The 18,450-nt window shown below is 42.5% G+C and overlaps 1 long non-coding RNA gene across 3 annotated transcripts in view; it reads right to left on the bottom strand.

Annotated features, from left to right (window-relative positions):
• Positions 1-18,450, bottom strand: part of LOC142026506 (uncharacterized) — a 126,675-nt gene that overhangs the window by 48,719 nt on the left and 59,506 nt on the right. For 2 of the 3 annotated variants that reach the window (XR_012648840.1, XR_012648843.1), the window contains exons 4-5: positions 14,491-14,562; positions 8,763-8,970 (exon numbers count right to left, since the gene is read on the bottom strand). This is a non-coding gene — a long non-coding RNA (uncharacterized LOC142026506). Of the gene's footprint in view, positions 1-7,557; positions 7,662-8,762; positions 8,971-14,490; positions 14,563-18,450 lie in introns of all 3 variants that reach the window. The other variant, XR_012648841.1, reaches the window with a different exon arrangement.

Here is an 18,450-nt window from a genome sequence, read left to right as displayed (position 1 = left end):
TGCAATAGCTCAGGTTATGTAAAGGAAGAGAAACAACAAAAAAAACCACAGAAAGAAAACACCTCACAGATGTCGACACTAGAGCAACATACATTGGCTTCCACACATCTTTCCAGGGTTGCAACATTTCTTTGGAGCATGCAGGCAAGATTTAAGGAAAGCAATATAGAAAATGCTTCCAGGCATCAACAACACAGTGTTAGTAGAGATTATATCTTTCTTATGAACCCTTTATTTAACCCAAGACACAACAGGGTCTGTAACTATAAAACCACAAACACTTCAGAGCATGCAGCCCTTTGGTTACACCTCCAGCTTGGATGGCCATGGGAAGCAGGACTCAGCATTCAGTGATGTTTAGGGCCATTCGAGGAGGATGGGCATGTGTCTGGATGCAAGGTCAGCATGTCCCTGCCTCAGCAAGCACCTCCAATAGGACTAAAAAGGTAGCTCTCTCAGCTCTTACATGATCCTCATAGAGCTGTGGTGGAACGGGGCCCAGGTGTGCATCCTTTCATATCCCATCACAGCACAAATGTGCAACTGGTCACAGCGAAGAGCAGATGCCCGATAGCCCAAGTATCTTTCAGTGAAGGTAGGTTTCAAGCATGTACTGACCAAAAAAGCCTACTGCTTTGAAGAGATACTGACATATGATACTTGCAAAAAGAGGCTGAGTGCTTCAAGGGAAAATGAGAAGCCACTCAGTGAACGATAGGAAAATGAAGAGCTAGAAACAGGTCTTGCTGCCTTGTGAAACAAAATTTTTATCAAAATTTTTACCCGAAGTGCTCTATTTATTGGAATGAAGATTATGATAAACTGAAAAATTGTTGATACCAATTCTGATGCAGACTGAGTTAGAAAAAATAGCAAAGAAACCTGAGTGAGCTTTCACAGATTCTTCTTACACTATAGCTATTTGTTTCAAAAATTTATCATTTTCATACAAGCATCATTAAATATTCTTCCTGGCAACTAGTGAAAATCTATGCTATTTAGAGATGCTCTACTGACAAATTCCAGCTCTCTTTCCTAAAGAAACACAGCACAAACACTGAACATGATCCAAGTCTGCATTATTTCTTTACTCATTTTCAGTGTTATTGACTACCACTGCCCTAACATAAAGGAAAAGTAACAATACATTTCTGACAAAAGTATTAAAAGGACAGATATTTTCTTCACCTCCAACAGCATTTTAGCTGTTCTGAAAAAGTAGCATGATAATACACCATCACATCTTCTAGGAAAAGATAAAAAACATATAAAAGCAAGCACAAACTCCTTAAAGGAGTCATTGCAGCAGTCTTCCTGGGTAGTGGATGACATGACTTTTTATCCCAGAGTAAAGTGTAGACACTTCACAATAAAGCTGGAAGCACACAATATCTGTAACTGAAGACAGGTATCCTCGAAAATCACACTGCAGAGTTTAAAACTCCCATTGCAAATTCAGCTCTATATTTACTTTGTCCAAATGAGCTGGAACAGTAGTGATTCTTACAAAGCATGTTGCAGACACAGCCTGCTTAACCCTCACAGCCTCGTCCTTGCATGGTGCGCCCACATTTGTGCTGTTCATAGAGGAGATAAAGGAAGTACAAAAGGTGTTCAATGAATGAAGATTCACAAAGTAAAAATGATCATGTTTTTCTCCAGGGATCTCTGTGCAATGGCAGCTAACATCAACAGGCTTGTACTATCTAATGCTAAATATGCAACTCTGTGAAGCTTTGCGGTGCTTTGGAGAGGTGAATGAATATGATGTGAAAATGGTTTAATAGGAAGAGTGCTGGTTTTTTTTACTCTTGATCAGTTCCAGGTGACAGAATTCACAGAAAAATTGCCTACAGCATCAGGACAGCAAAAATTTCCCACTCAGGATAAAGGTGAGGAGCATTCAGTGGCTATTTTTCTCTTTGAACTAATTCCTGTGCCAAACTAAAGACATTTAGAAAAGCCCAGGAAAAATGGAGGAGAAGGGATCAGAAAACCAGTGAGAGCCTTACAGCAGGGAGAGACTGTGCTCTCTGAGCACTCCCAGCCATTTGCATATCTTTAGGGATTGTAAAAACATTCACTACAGCAGGGAAGAAGTACTGTCATCCCACTGTGGAAAGTATAATCACCAAGGGATGCAGAGGTTGTTGCTTGGTAAGATGGGAGATACACCTGGTACATTTTCTCCCAGTTGCAAAGAAGGTCACCAGCCTAAAATGTGGACCAGCTCTAAGGCCAGCTGAGGCAACTATGCTGCAAAAGGGCTAAGGGAGGGATATTTGGCAAAAGGTATGACTTGCGCATGGTTTGTTCTTTTAGGAAAACAGCACTCCCTGTTACACCCAAGAATCATAGTCCAAGCACTGGTAAATCAACACAAAATGGCTAAAACAGCAAGGCTGGCAGAAGACAGGCACCCATCATTAGTAGTCCAGCCTCTTTGGAAAGTAAAGATTTTGTGACATGGCATGCTAGATATACCAAACATCATGGCCGGCATCTGAAATAGTGGGTGTTGAATTCCTCTGGCATTGCCCTGAGCTTTTGCAGCTACTGCTGCATCACTGATGCTCCTATAAGGATTGTTTCCCTGGTGGTAGGGTAAGAACAGACAAAATAGGAAGAAACCTTTCCTTTTTCTCTCTCCAAATCATACAGCCATGCTATAATCTGCTGAATGGCTGAAATTATAATCCTTGATCTCTACCCATGCCCAATAACCAGGAAATTAGTCTCCAAAGGCTGCTGCTGCCTAGAGAGCACCCTTTTTCCTTAGGTGGCAGAGATCACTTATCTTCCATTGCACTCTCTTACATACCTTTGTGTGCAATCTAAGAGATGGGCAGAGCGCCACAGTAGGAAACATAAATTTCACCCTGACACACAGAAATAACCAAAATGTTTGCTTCGCCAACCCCATCGCATTTGGGTAGCAGATAGTTGTGTGACAGAGAGCTTCTTTTACCTTTAGCTCATCTTCTGGGATTACCAGCCTCTGCCCTGGCCATCCCACTGCCATACCATAGCCAAGCAGAGATACTGTCCTTATTGCAGCACCTGAAGCTGTGCTTCAAGCAGTGCAGTACATCCAGCACAGACAGAAACTCAGCCACAGATTCTTCAGCAGTATGAACCACACAAATTTAGGAAGGCTTGTTCACATCCACTTCTTCACCCATTTTCTTAATTTAATTTCACACAGCTGTGCTTGATCAGGAAAAGGGAGGTGGTGAACACAATGGGCAGTGCAAAGTTCACATCTGCTTTTACCATCCAAATTCATGAGAGTTATGCCTCTTTCCAGCAAAGCAGGGGGAAGGGGAAGAGAAGAGGGGGTTGGCAAGGAAGATGGGGCTGAGAATAGGAAGAGAAGGGGAGGGGAGGATTCCAGTGAGGTGACTTCTTCAGCACTTAAAAGCTAGTTGGAGTCCTTCTAGCAGTATGATTTAAAGTATCAGTCATTAGAAAGCAGCGTATCTGAGTACATAATAATTTGGCCCTCTGTTGTGGCCATTCACTAACAGCATTCAAATAAAGAAAAAATATTTCTAAACTTGAAATTAATACCAGCCATGAACAATCACAATCCAGCTGCTGAAATTGTACATTGAAGCAAGGTGAGTTGTGTTGGATCCCATCCTGCCTTCTATATCTGCTCACCTACTAGAAATGTGTGCTTAAAGGTGTAAGCTGTACACTCGGCAGCAGAGACTGGCAGTAGAAAAGCATGCTGCCTGCCCAGCAAGGGAAGGCAAGAGCCATTAGCCATTACCCCCTGACTGAAGCAAGAATAGGTACTTGCCTTCTCTTTTTTCACCTGTGTGATCCCTTGGGTCCTCAGGAGGTGAGACCTCCTGCCTGCAGAAAAGAGCCCCCAGTCTGGCTGGAAGAGCCAAAGCAAACTCACTGCCTCGATGACCACCCCTGGGGTCCTCACATACTAACAGGGGAAAGCTGGAGCGTGAGCATAGCTTCAAGCTGCTGTAGTAAAGGATCTTTTATGAGAAAGCAAAAATTGCCACAAAGATCATATGCAGCACGGCTGAGCCTGCCATTTGATGGAGGATGGTTAAGGTGACTGAAAAATGCACGCTCTTGGTTCAGTCATGAGCAACTTGGCATTGGTGAATATAAAATGCTCCATCTCCTGAAAATGAATTGTTAGATATAAGATACAGAGGAGGAGGTGGCAGAGGAGGAGAAGGAGGAGGAGGAATACCAACCACTTCAGAAACATGTGTAGGCCCATCACTGTAGGGTACTATTGCTAGGTCATCAGATTCAGGTTTCGTCCTTGAGAGGTCTGCATACCCATGCCAGGTCCTTTCAAAAGCCAATGACACACATCCTTTTGGCATTCTGCCAGACCTGGACTCAATCTCCAGTGCTCACTGGACTTCATGTTGGGTGTTCATGTCCTGTGTGAATGTGGCATTCATTATCAGGATGAGTAGTGTAAGGCATGTCGTTCACTCCCCACACCAGGCTCCTCAGAGTGACTGGCAGATATCTCAGTGAGAAAAATATGCCAGAGCGGGGCAGTTGCTGTTCATGCCTTTCAGGGCTTGCAAAAAACATTGCTATGCAGTCATTCAGCAGGAGAAGAGAGGCCATGGTGTTAGCTCTTCTGTTAGAATGATGGGTGCCTCCTTAGAAGGCTTGCTCTCAAAACCCACTTTCACCCCTCAGACATTAATTATATATAAAAATTGGCTCTGTATGTCCCCTATGTGTAGTGATGATATTTCTTCCCCATCTTGTCTTCTTATCAGACACAGGCAGAGAGAAGCAGGAAACAAGCAAAATTCTCCCAGGTGCCACCCTGCAGCACAGTCACTGGGAAGGTGGGAGAAGGTGGTGTGGCCTTATGGCTCTAAATGCAGCAGCTGTCCTTGCAGAAAAGGTCTGCTATTGGGTGGAGTCCTATCCAACACACTCTGACCAAATTTTCCTGTACATCACTGAAACATATATAAGATAGTCACTGGTGGTAAGAAATGTCTTCTGAAATGCAGAACCACATATGCAAACATGGTGACTTGTGAGTAATTATTCCCAGGAGTGCCCACAAAAAACTCTGAGTGCAGTTGAGAACTTGTAATATTTCTTCTTAGGGACAAAGGCATATGCCCCCTTCCTCAAGCTCACAAACACACCATTTTAACAGTGCCTTTTCCACATGAAGAGAGCTGAGACTGTTTACTGTTGTGCATCACTCAACATCTTGCTTATTAGCAAACATACTCTCTCCAATTTGTCTTTTTGTTTTGCAATAATGCACACAGCTCCCAGCCCCTCCTTTTTTCTTCACTTCTAAACAAAGAATAGCTTTTGTAGACAAGAAGAGAATAACAGCAGTTAAGTGCTTACTTTTAATTATACAGAGGCTATATTCTTACTTAATGTAAAATTATGAGCCATTGTTCTCAAAATCTGTTTCAGTTCCCCAAATACCTTAATTATAGTTTACTACATTCATACCAGGAACAGTCATTACTTCTCAGAGGCAGTTTTCAAAGCTAATCCTTTAACCTGTGTCTTTCATGAGCAAAGGAAAATGCCTGCTGTTTTCTTGCGTTTGCCTTTAATTATGTATGATGAGAACATATGAAATCATATGGAAATATTTGCCAGCCTTTTTCCACAGAAGTTGCCTGGATTCTAAGATTTACACTCTGTTTGCCATCAGCAAAGGAAGATTTTATCAAACAAGCCCGCCCCCAAGATGCAGTAGGATTCATAAGGAGAGAAAAAAAAGAGTCCACAAATCCCTCCATACTGTGTCCATACTATCCAAGAAGAAGGTAGAGGATAAAAGACTGGACCCTTTGGTCAAGAGAGATGGGGCAATCTGACCCTGGATGCAGCGAATTCTCATTTTATGTGTAAGGTCTATTTCAGCATCCCTCCTGCTGAAATAAAAAAATGAAGTTAATTTTACCAGGAATGCTGCTATCCTAGAGAAGTCATTATGCTTTCTCTATTACTTTTAATTGCAGGAGTGATCTGAGTTAGGCAGGGTGCAAAAAACCAATCCTATGTGGCTAGCATGGGGCCATGCACCAGCCATACCATGATCATCAACAGCTCTTTTGAACCTTGCTGGTAATTAATATGGCAGAAGGTCAGTGTACTCTCTCCCTCTTTCTTTGTCTCAGATTTTAATGCTCCTTCCCTGTGCAAGGAGTTAAGTAACAGGGCTTTGCTTCAATGTATGGCATAGCGTGACACGTGACAGCGACATTTGCTCTGCACAAGTAAAAAGTGCTCAGGGGTCTTGCAGAAATAAGCAAGCAGAGCTGAGCAACGCTCTTTCCTGCTGATGTTATGGCAGGCTAGAAACATTCCCCACAGCTGTGGAGGAATTGATGGTGAAGCAAACCACACACAGAGCATATTCAAGAGCTGTGCATACCCATGCTCAAATGAGCCTTAACAATCTCATGAGAAAAGGCGCAACAGATTAACTTGCTGTGGGTAGCTTGTGATTTCTGAAAGTTCATAACCTCATCCAATTAAAAACAGCACTTCTGCAGAAAGTCTCCAAAAGGCAAGGCTCCTCAGTGAAGCCAATTTCCAGCCTCCTACCCTGGCCATTTATTCCAGGAACCTATTAACAAGCACGGGACAATTCCTTCTGCCAGTTGCAGGAAGCAGATTTTGTCATTCTCATTGGAGTTGAAGAAGGGCAAGCTGTGCTGAGACTTCAAAAGGTGTCACCAAGACAAATCACAAAAGTTTGTTTGGGGAGGTGATGAAGGAGAGGCTAGCAGCAGAGAGTAGTGTGAGGTCAGGGCATCTTTATTAAACCAGGCCACTGTCCACCCTGTCAAAATACTGGCTCTGCTTGCATAATATGACACACTGGAACTATGCCTTAATTGCAAAACAAGCACTGTTTCATATAGGAGGTTTTCTCCAAATAAACTGAAGTAAGGTGTACTCACTAAATTTGCATGCAGGTGGAAATCCAGAAGTTCTGCCACTTTGTATGATGGGATCCAGGTCTCATGATCCAGACACGGTCAGAAAACAACCCTACCTTGCCACTACCTTTTTGGATACTCAAGCCCACAAGCAGCCTCTGTGGCAATGTCATCTTGCCAAGCTCCTACAGCATGACAGAAAGATGTTGCTCCTCTGTCAGGTTTGATTACAGCTTGCCCAAGGGTGGATGTTGCTGGGCTGCAGCTATTATTTTGGTGGTTGCTCATTGGCAGGACAAAAACCTGACCTGTTCTGCAGCAAATGTGTCTCCAAGAAATTCCTGCTGGAAATCAGTGTCCTCCTGCAACACCAGCTTGTGGGGCAGCTCTGACTCCACCGCAACTGTCACAAGCACAGCAGTGACATGGAAGGTGAAAGCAGCTCTCCCTCACTGCAGACTACCTGCCTCACCCTCCCAGGGCCTGGGAGCAATTATTCACTGACCTCTTTAGAAATATGTTCTAATGCAGTGGAAGACATGTTAAAGACACGCTATCTCATCCTTTCCTTTTCTCTCGCTCAGGAAATTGTGTTATTTCAACATTTTCTGATTGTAGACTTTCTCACCTTTAATTGCTCTTTTTTCCTCCTGTGGACTCTCCAGTTTGTTTCTGATTTCCTAAAAGGAGTCCTCATCAGTGCTGAGTACAGGAAAATACTTGCCGTTTCCACTGCAGGACAGAGAACCGATCTGCTGTTAACTGCACTAAGTACTGCTGGCACATTAGGAGGCGGAATCAGCCCCTGTGCTTTGCCACCAGCCTCATTCTTACAGAGGTGGAATTAGAGGAGAAACACGATGGACAGTAAAAGGGGCAGCTATAGACAATGGGTGCAGCACTTAGTGAAATTATTAAAATTAAATGAAAGCATTAAAATGAGAGACAGTCAAACCCAGTCCCAGAAGAGATGTGCCTGCCAGAATAGAGGGCAGTGAGAAGCTGTCCTGCTTAGTATACCCAAGAGGCAAAAAAGACAAGACAGATAAAACCAGATTCCTTGGTTTTAAGCTGTTCTCCATTTATCAAGATCTCACACCTGCCTGCTTTGGTGCTTGGAGTCCAGGGGCTTTTGCTTAATATTCTCTGAAGCCACTGAATTAGACACCATATTACTGTCAACCTCAACATCTATATGGAAAGGGAATCATTCTGATGGGAAGCACGTCGAATTCCATTTTGGTCACGTTGTGTTTGACAACACAAAGAGATGTCAGAGGGAAAAAACAAAATTCCTGTTCACATGGAGAGGTGCTTGGGGGGAAGCAGAGTATAAAGCAACTGATTCAAAGCAGAGAGGTAGGAAAGAGTTATCAGCACAATGAAACCCCACATCTTGCTTAAAGATACATCTATGCCAACAGAGGATGGACAGAGAGGTGAAAGTTCCATGAACTTTCAGAGGAAGAAGGACAGAAGAGTTCAACAAGACAAAGAAAGGATCAGCTTGACACACAGGTAGAATATTCAGGAGAGGACAGGGTCCCAAGCACCACCAGGCAACAGAAATCTTAGGGAAGATGGCAAGTGCCAGGCACTGAGCACATTTGGATACCTAAGCACTTCTGCTGTGTGTGTCTACATGGAGGATGAACTTCTTTGAGAGTCTGGGCAGTTAAGTGTTAAACCATACATTCCTGGCTCCCACAAGCAAAAGACTGCTAGTATCAAGAACCCCAGCCAATGTCATTAACCTCTGTCAGAAAACATATCCTTTTCTTGGGGATGTAATCTGTGAGCAGCAATGTTGAGGAGAGTTTAACTGAGTCCTACCTGTGAATCTCTTTTACTCTTGGTTTGTGTGGGAGTCTTACAATCACATCAGTTCCATTTTTAGGGTTTCTGTATCTTCTACATGTCATGCTGTTGCTCAATGATTGTCAGTGTGCAGTTTTGTCAGGAAATAATACTGTTTATTCTGTGAGAGACTTTGCATGTTCTTCTTCATATTTTATAAGCTTCCATTCTGAGTCACTGGTACCTAAGGGACAAAGGCAAAGGGATAGCATGGGGAAAAAATACAGACAGTTGCTTGACATTACATTTAGTTAGCAAAAGGAAATACTCTCAGTAATTTAAGGCTACATTCTTTATTTTGTGAATCCGTTAAAAGTTCGTTTTGGTTTTTTTTCCAGGGCTGCTGAGAAAAATGGAAAAGGATAGTTTCAAACATATACCTAACTTTCCTTCTGTAACAGGGGGCACTTCAATGACAAATGAAAACAACAGAGCAGGTGTTGGAGAAGCAGTGTAATGGCTTGAAAATATTTATGCACACTTAACCACACTAGGCCATAAACTAGCAACTATAAAGACTAGTGCAGAGTGACAGGCGTTGTGTGAGGACAAGGACTGGACAGTTTCTGTGGTGTTTCAGATAAGGCTTTCCACAGTCCTGCTTTTTATAAGGTTCAGGCATGGGCAAGTAGGTAAAAATCTTTCTCTGCACACTAGGTGGAAGTGAAGCCCTCCCAGGATGTTGATACATCTAAACCTTATGGTGGGTCTCTGAGCCATGGTCAACGTCACACGCCAAATTGTGACTGAGCAGAAGTAACACAGCCAAAAATCCTTGCCCAACTCCAATCTCCCTGATGTAAGGAAAAGCATGGCTTTACCTCTTATGGCATCTCTTTCAGCACTACCTCTGACTGGGACTCTTAGTTTTTCTGTTTCTTACATGCTTCACTGGCCAATGACCTTCTCTTTAGATACAACATTTAAGACTAAACATGGTCAGATGCTGTATCAGGATATCTCAAGTTGCTTAATAGTTCACACTTAACCTCTTACTGAGCACTCTAAACTATTTTGACTCTTAGCACTTTTTCCAGAAAAGCCCCCCATCTTTGCTCAAAGACAGTACAAGAGAGACATCATTTCTTTCACAACTTTGTCCAACATGGTTAAAAACACATATAACTCTCTTCTAGTGTGAAAATCCAATCTGACTTTTAACTATTACTTCCCTGTATGCCTTTCTTTTCTATACCAAAAGCATCCTTCTGGTACTTGTGCTTTAATGTCACTTGTGTGGAGGGGACAAATGAGATTTCTTGAATGCTTTCCAAGCTTGCCTGCACAGAGACTATCGGGCGAGATGATCTGAATTAATGCTGAAAGTGATGTTCCTTTTGGAAATCAGCAGTCAAAGTGAAAAGCACTTCAATTAAGTTTCGCTTCCTTTTTTGGTGGAAGGAATTATTTTATAATGAGGTAAGGTCACACCTTCTGAATAAGGATGTGTAAAAAGCAACCCAGCAGAGCTCAGCCTTCCTACAATTCATACCTGCAGCTAATTCAAACAACACTTCCAAACACTGCAACAAAGGAAAGGCCCAATTTCTGCATTTTAAGACAGTTTTGCCTCTGCCTCCCCATCCCCATGACTCCCACACCATTATCTCTTTTCTGCAGTATTTCCTGTGGTCATGGGCAAATGCTGTATTCCTATATTGCATATTCAGCATCACATTTCTAGTCTTCATTTCTCAATTGCATATATCTCCAAAGACAATATTAGATCCACCTGCAGTGGCATAAGCTGCATGTTCATGTTTCAGCTGTTTTATCCACTCTGATCCCCAAACTACTTTCCAGGCTGCAATCCCACACTCTGCAGGTCAGGCCACCATTCCCTGTCCACACATGCACAGCCTTGCACTGAACAGTACCAAACCATTTGTCTTCAAATGGCTTGCTGAATAACCCTGATTGCTCCTTTTGTACAGCAGGTTTTTGCCCCTGGGTTTGCAGCCATTGTACCTGACATTGTCAACTGTATTTTTCAGTAAGTTTGGATTTTCCTTCAGATGTTGGGAGAGATACAGAATAGGCTCAATAGCAAATTTTATAGAACACACTGAAATGACCCATATTTATGATAATTTCCCTTAGGAGCTACTTGTGTCAGCTAGCCAGTTCTTAGTACCTACACATTTCAGTGTTGAATAGCACGTGTTTGGTTATCAGAAAGATAAAGATCAAGGATCTTTATCAAAGATCAAAGACCAAAATTATTACAAAGAATCTTATACCTCCATAGCCACCTTCATCAACAACACTTACAATCTGAAGGAATGAAATAAATTCTGTTTGACAATTCCTATTTTGCATAAAACTATGTTGACTGACATTAATTATATTCCTGCCCTTTATTTCTCTACTAATTGAATCTTGTATCAATTTTTCCATTATTTTGCTCAGGAGTGATGTCAGGTCAACTGGTCTATAATTTTCTGGGTCATCTTGTTTACCTACTAATAGCCAGCTTTGAGTCTTCAGATACTTTGTCAGTGTTCCAAGCATTTGAATAGATTTTTTTAATATACTATCAATAAAATACTTTCTTTTTCAGTGAGGGAGGAGGAATTGCTGCTTTCTTTCTTTTGAGATCATGGGGGCAAGTTACTTAGACTACTGATTGAAAATCCCAGTTGATTTATCCTTGGTTTCCAATACCGTAGACAGCATTTCATTCTGCTTCTTCCAAGCACAGAAGATAGAAATAACTGGAATACTTTTCCCTCTCCTGCATTATCAACATCTCTACCACTCCCGTGTAGGAACTTATTGGCCTTATATGCCCCAAACTGCCTTGGTCCAGCTGAGCATGAAATTTCTTCTGATGACCCTGGCCTTCCTCATAAACTTTTTTACCCCTCAAAATAACCCACTTACACACTGTTGCCTATCTTCCTTCCCCTCCCATCCGTCTTTTATCTTCTGTTTTATCTTCATCTGCACCCCTCACTCATTGCCATTAAGACAGACCCTTACACAAACCATACTGGATCCACAGCTTTGAGGGTGAGCAAATATCTTTTACCAACATCACCACACACTCATTAACAGCTCTCTCCCCACTCTTGCTGATCTACAGTCCTGGACAGTTCTTAAATTTGCTTTGCTCTTTGCCCTGCTATCCACTAGCAGGAATATACTTTCCATGCAGAATTACTGCACGTGCGTTTCTCTGTTTTTCTCCCCTTGCTCCATAAAAAGCCAAACTCTCCCCTGTCACACACAGAGCTGTAGCACCCTCTCCCTTACGTTTGTTCTGGAATTTTCTCACTGTGTCTCCCTCTCCATTCCCAGACTCAGTATCCGCCCTACATATGATTTCAGACTCTCACTCACTTTCTCTGTTGTTCCATTCACACCCTGCACTGCCTCACAGAGATGTGCCACAGGGAGATATTGTTTCTACATGCAGCAAAACCCAAGTGTGGTGCACTCCTCTGCTCATCTCACAGAAGACAATAAGGCTGGCAACCTAGTGTCTCTGCAAATGCTTCACCCCTGATGTGAAAGAGCTAGTGCGAAAGTGTCTTTGAGTAAGCACAAGATGGCTCAACTTAATTTTACTGGCATTGATGTTATTTCTCTATAAAATGAATGAAAATTATTTTAGGAGCTTTCCGTGTTTCCCCAAAGTTTAAGAATGAGGTGTGGGATATTGCTGTTTCAGAAAGAGGAGGTTTGGGAGACATTGTGCAACTTTCATGAAAGTTGTTGCCCAAGTACATAATGAAAGGAGACTGGTACATCATGTTTTTTGAGAGGTCCTGTAATTAAAAATCATAAGCATTTGTTTCTGCTTTTCTTGGAAGTGACCAACCTTCCAGCAGCTTTGGATCATCACTAAAATTTAGTCCCAAGATCCCATTCCTAGCAACTGGGTTTCACTGATTTCTTGTCTCTGGACCTTCTCATCTCCACATCCACAAGCCTTCCTGGTTCTGGTAAGAGCCAACTGTGATTAACATCTCAATGCAGCTCTTATAGACTCTGCATGATAGAGGGATAGAAAGGTAGTTTATGCAGACAGAGTAAAGCCTGGAGGCAAGTGGTTCAGACCACCACACAGACCCTGTTCAGGTGCCTGAAGGAGCTGGCCTGTTGTGTTGATTGATACTTTGAAAGCCTGTTTTCTCAATGCCTTAATCCTTCTGGTAACAAAAAAGTGATACTTCTGCTTCGAAAGGGAAAAGCATAAATTGTTGTGCTCCATCAGAGACATGCAGGGTCACCACTACTGACTAATGTGACCTATGTTAGGAAAGATCAGGAACCATGGCTTGTAGCAAGAGCCCAAAGGCTTTCAGCTGGGACCACCAGAGCACACAGAGCTAGAACATGGAATGCGAGTAAAATGGTAACCCTGACAGTGACTTGCAAGTGCATACTACAGTATTTAATCCTCTGACATTATGTCTGAAGCCTGTCCTAAAAGGTGACATTCATCCCCACACAAACCACCTTTCCAGAGGTTACAGGGCACTTGCAGGGCCTGTGGCTTATGTGATGGCAGTGCCTTGAGATGGACTACTACCACACAGCAACAAGCTGACCTGCTTGGGCTGAGCCAGCTGCAGAAAGAGACACAGATGTTGCTGTGCCAGTGATCCCCTTGCTCTAGGGAGACCTTGTCAGCAAATCCTAATTATCTTGGGTGTATGCTGTGCCAATGTGACCCCTTCTCTTCCAGAAGCCAAGGGACCTCCCATCACACACAGGGACAAGCAGTGTGCTGCCCGCAGATGACCTCCCTTGGAGACCTCCATGTAAGGCAATACTGCACAGCCTGTGCTGATCAGCAGGCTTCATCTGAAGGGTTTCAGCAGAGACTAAACAATGTGAAGGGCAGGCCCCTGTGTTAGGGGACAACAGGTCTTGTATACATAAATACTCCTGTAGTATTTCTGACTGCCTTGCTAACAGCTCAGGGAGGCCCATCCTGGTCTAGAATAGGGGGAAAAAATTGCAAAGGTCCCATTTAAGTGTTTGTAAAAGGCAAGTGCCAGTACCAAAAGGCTCTGGTTCTGCTGCAGAACAAGCAGTGAAGCCCACTTCTGTCACTAGCGTCATGCTATGGTAAATCCAGCCCCAGGACCTCAGGCGCAACCACAGGGTCCTGTTTGAGGACTTTGACAGAATCTCAGATCCCTTTTTCTCTGTTTACAAGAACCTCCTCAGCAAGAATCTCTCAGGTCGTTTTTTTAATAAATGTTATTCTCCTTAGACCCTGTGGCAGAAACTGAGTGAAAAGGTGACCCCACCCCTAGCAGTTCTCAGCTTCATTTTCGCTGAGGAGCTGTTACATCTCAGCCTTTCTCACTGGCTAGCTGCTATTTCTAACCTGTTCAGTGCTGCATTATGTCAAAGGCCATTATTTATTCAGAAGCACTAGAGGGTGAGATAGCATCCCAGTTCTGTGACAGGGATCAATAGGGGCTTTTTCTATAATGACAGCAACTTTTTTTTCTTTTAAGGCCTAATTTCTGAGCACTTAGAGAATAATTTCTAATGCTGCACCATTAGGGATTGTTAAAAACATCAAAGCACTACTAAATGATCTATTAAAAAACACTATTGTTGCAACTGCTATTATGCTAATCTATGTATGATCTTGTTATTTTACATAGTCACAAACTCCCAAGCTAAAGAAAGCTAACTGCATTAAGACAAGGAAAATAGAGTTTCATGGAAAATTAGTTACCTGTTAGTATAGATAGTTTTAATTTCTTTATCTCAACTTCACAGGCCAATGACTTCTTTCTCTTAGCTGCTTCTGGGAAAAAAGAAAAGGAGATGCAATATAGTCAATTATACACAGCTGTGGATCTCACTTTCCCCTTGAACAGAGCAACTACCACAAAAATCACTCCATAAAAACCAGCCACCTTGTTCCTTGGCCAAGTAAAGCAAAACATCTACAACTACTACTACTCCTACTACCATTACTCCTCCTACTCCTAAGCTAATAAAGTGTGCCTTATACTGGTGGAATCAAGCAAGAGAGGGTAAAGTGCAGTTTATTTTGGAAAAAAAACCAAAACAACCCAAAACCCATGAAAGAAGACCAAAGGGAGAGGAACTAACCTTGCATTTTTGGAAACTGGTGCAATAAAAATCCAATCAAACCATTCGGCAACCCTGGGAAAACCAGGGGCATCCTTGGATCTCCTTGAAAATCTTAAGGGTTCTCAAAAATGAGTAAACAAGCTCAGAAGTCAGACCACCATCAGCTACACAAAAGTACAGGTATATATACCTTTACTATCCTTTCTTTAAAGAGAATAACGGAAAGCAAGCAATGGAAAAAAAGCAATTGCATCAGATTAAGTTCTGTATTTGATGTTAAGAAGAGACGGTCACCACAAAGGCAAGGGAATAAATGTTTACCTCTGCTAATTGAATCTTTTCTATCAGGTATTTTCCAGTAGAATATACACTAAAAGCCCCTACAAACCTCACAGTAATGAGGATGGCTTTTTTAGTGCCGGGGTACGGAGACAACCCAGAGGAAGCTCAGCTGTCCCTTAGACAGGCTGCTATCTATACTCACAAGAGAGACTGCCAATAAATATTATGAGAGCAGAAAATCCAGAGTACACAATTTCTCTTGTACCAGGCAGAGCTGGCAGCAGTACCTAGGAATAAGGCAGCAAATAAGAGAAGCTTGAGGCAAGTGTCTGCTTTTCTTTGGGTCTGAGAAAGGACTCCGCATGTAACTGAGAGTGAATCAAAGCTGTCCAGTCATTATGGCTCCCACTGGTATATGAACCTGCAAGCCAAAGAGGGCAAGAGTTGTTTTGTCTCCAATACATAATGAAAATAAGGAGAAACTTGAACGTGAACGTGCATGAGATGGCACTTTGAGGGGGTGGGAGGAGGGGGGAAACAGGCACTGATTTGTGTTCGAAAGTTGCCTGTAGAATTGCTCAGACAGTGAGAAGATTGGTTCCCCTGGGAACTCCATTCAGAAACGGCCAGGATGGAAGGGCAATATCCTATACCGTGCAATAGCAAAACCAACTAGAACTGCTCTCGGGAGAAAAAGAAGAAAAACGGGGTTGCTCTCAAGAAAACAAACACAAAAAATCCCAGGTTCTTCCAGAACTGCAAACCGTTCCAATTAGAAAGAACCAATACATGTCTCTGGGGAAACCCCTCACATTCTGAGGTGCCTGTATGCAGCTCTTGCCCAGGAAGCAGGGCCACACACCCACAGCTTTGTCAGCAGGGTTCAAGGCAGCCAGGCTTCATGAGCAGCAACTCAGAGCAAGGAGGCTGATCTGAGAGAGCCACTAATGTTAGATGTACTGCCCAGGTGTAGGCAGACAGGGAGCCTGTTGCCTGGTCTTCCACGACAGCTTGTGGGGATACATGGCTCTACCCACCACAGGGATGCAGCAAACTGCCTGCTGCTACCCAGCAGCTGCAAAGAAAACCTCAACAGATAGTTCAGAGCCTGCGTGGTTCTGTAGTCAAGTACAGCTGGGATGAACCTTAAACTGCAGTCTCCCTGCTGCCCCCCCACAACTCTTCCTCTCCAGAGTGAAGGACAGCAGGGAGAAATACAGTGAGTGTTTCCTTCCTGGCCCTATAACGGCAGCCCTGTCCTGGCCCACTACAAGTAGGTAAATACCTTGTGCTGTCATCTATCAGTCTGGGTTTAAGGCTGCAAAGAGGCACTAAAATTGGGAATTAAAGGCTGAGATTATTATTACTATTATCTGGGATGCAACCTGTGATCCCTTAACTAAAGGAAGAGTTACTGTCAGGGGTTTACAGGAGATGGTTGTTATAGGTCAGACTTAACCTTTGCTTTACCCGTATTTTGGTATTTAATTGCAGAATTCATTTTATTTCTATACTAATTATACTATATTTTTTACTAATTTATCTTACAATGAAATGCAATCATTTTCTGTAATATTCCTCCCACTACTTAACCTACTTAACAGATTTCAACTTGCTGCAACATAACGCATATAAAATTGATTTTAATTTCAAAAACAGTGAAAGCATTTTTATTCTTTGCATTTTTATTGCAGACATTTTAGATATTTTTCACATACTGGAAATAATAATGCATGGTCTGAGATCAAATTACAAAGCTATGATCTTCCAGACTGAGCAGTTTTGTTTTTAAATTCTTAAAATGTAATACCAAGGGAGATAATCAGTTTAAAAAAAAGACACAGAAAGAAAAAGTCTTTTGTTTCTAATGTGTTATTTGATCCAAATCTTCATTTAAAAAATAAAGTGGCCAGGTGCAGTACATATTCTAAAGCATTAAGCAGCTAAATGTCCAGTGATTTCTAATGCTTATGTACCGCACCTGCAATATGCAGGTTTTTAGGGGATAAAAAATTGAAGTGCTTTACTTCCTACAGCTGAGGATAAATATTGCAGTACTCTATTGCATTTCAATGCAGAAGCCAACACGGGAATTGTAATCGTATGTGGTAAGTTGAATAGGGAACAGAATCTACCATGACAGATGTAATATGCACTCACACATTTCTGCCACAAATATATGGACCAGACAGAAGGTGAGAAGAAAAAAGATGAAGTATTTAAGAACATCTGCTGACCAGCAGTGAAGTCAAGTAAAACGTTTACGTTGCTGAAGACCCTGACCTGTACATAGTCTACTAAATAACATCAGCAATAAAATATGTGTGTCCCTGTAAGGAACCAGGCTGGAGTGCAAGGGAAAAGAGCCAGGAAAAACACTTTGCAGTCTTCATCTGTGTACCTGTGCGCTTGTCACTCATGTACTTGCTATGCATAAAGCTGCTATTAGAAGAAGTGCTTAGTCCAGCCCTGCTCCTCATTCTTTTCCTATTTGAATTAAACCAGCATCCTAAGAAAGGACAGGACATGAATCCTTGCCCCTGCCTTCAGAGAAGGAAGGACATGCAACCTCCAGCCACAAGTGTAGGAAACACCCAGCTGATGCATTTTTCTGCAAGTGACACCTACCAGTGTCTTGCCTTGGGCAATAATTTAGCCTAACATCCTTGTGCATATACAAAGGGCTCAGAAAGCAAAAAAAATGTAATCTGGATCACCGGTGGATTTTTGAGCCTGCAGCTGAGATGAGGGTTTCTTATTGTGGACTCTCTGTCTGCCTCTGAAAAAACAGAGCAGACCCACTCAAAATTTTCCTTTGCTGGACTTACTTAGAGTTTTTAATTTTAAATGTGGTCTGACAAAAAAAATTCTGGGCCTGCACTTGAGAATGTTTGCACAGGGTTTTGCTTGTTTGATCAGCACAACGCTTCAGCTAAGTGAGTTAGTATGTGGTTTACACTGTTGTTTTTCCCACTTCACAAGTTTCTCCAACTGCACACTTTCCTTGCTTACTGCTGAAGGGAATGCTCCCTGCTCTGCCTGCTAGGGAAAGGAGCCCCTTGATGGGAAAACAAGCCACAGAATTGTCAGAGGCAAAGAGGGAACAGGGTGGGCACAGGGCACATAGTCCATCACACTGGGAATTCACTTTGGTAGCCTGACCTGAAGACTCCCAAGCCCAGCTGGATGTCCTCTGAGACTAGCCTCCAAGTGGCCACCTTACTATTGTTGGCTTCATCACATTCAGAAATAAATATTATTTAGTGCTCATCCAGGATTATTGTATTTCTTTTCTTCAGTTTCACAACTTCCC

Source organism: Buteo buteo, chromosome Z (assembly GCF_964188355.1).
Source record: "Buteo buteo chromosome Z, bButBut1.hap1.1, whole genome shotgun sequence".
In the NCBI taxonomy this organism is placed as follows: domain Eukaryota; kingdom Metazoa; phylum Chordata; class Aves; order Accipitriformes; family Accipitridae; genus Buteo; species Buteo buteo.
The sequence above is the reverse complement of the archived record's forward strand: the minus strand, read 5'-3'. Positions and strand labels throughout refer to the sequence as shown.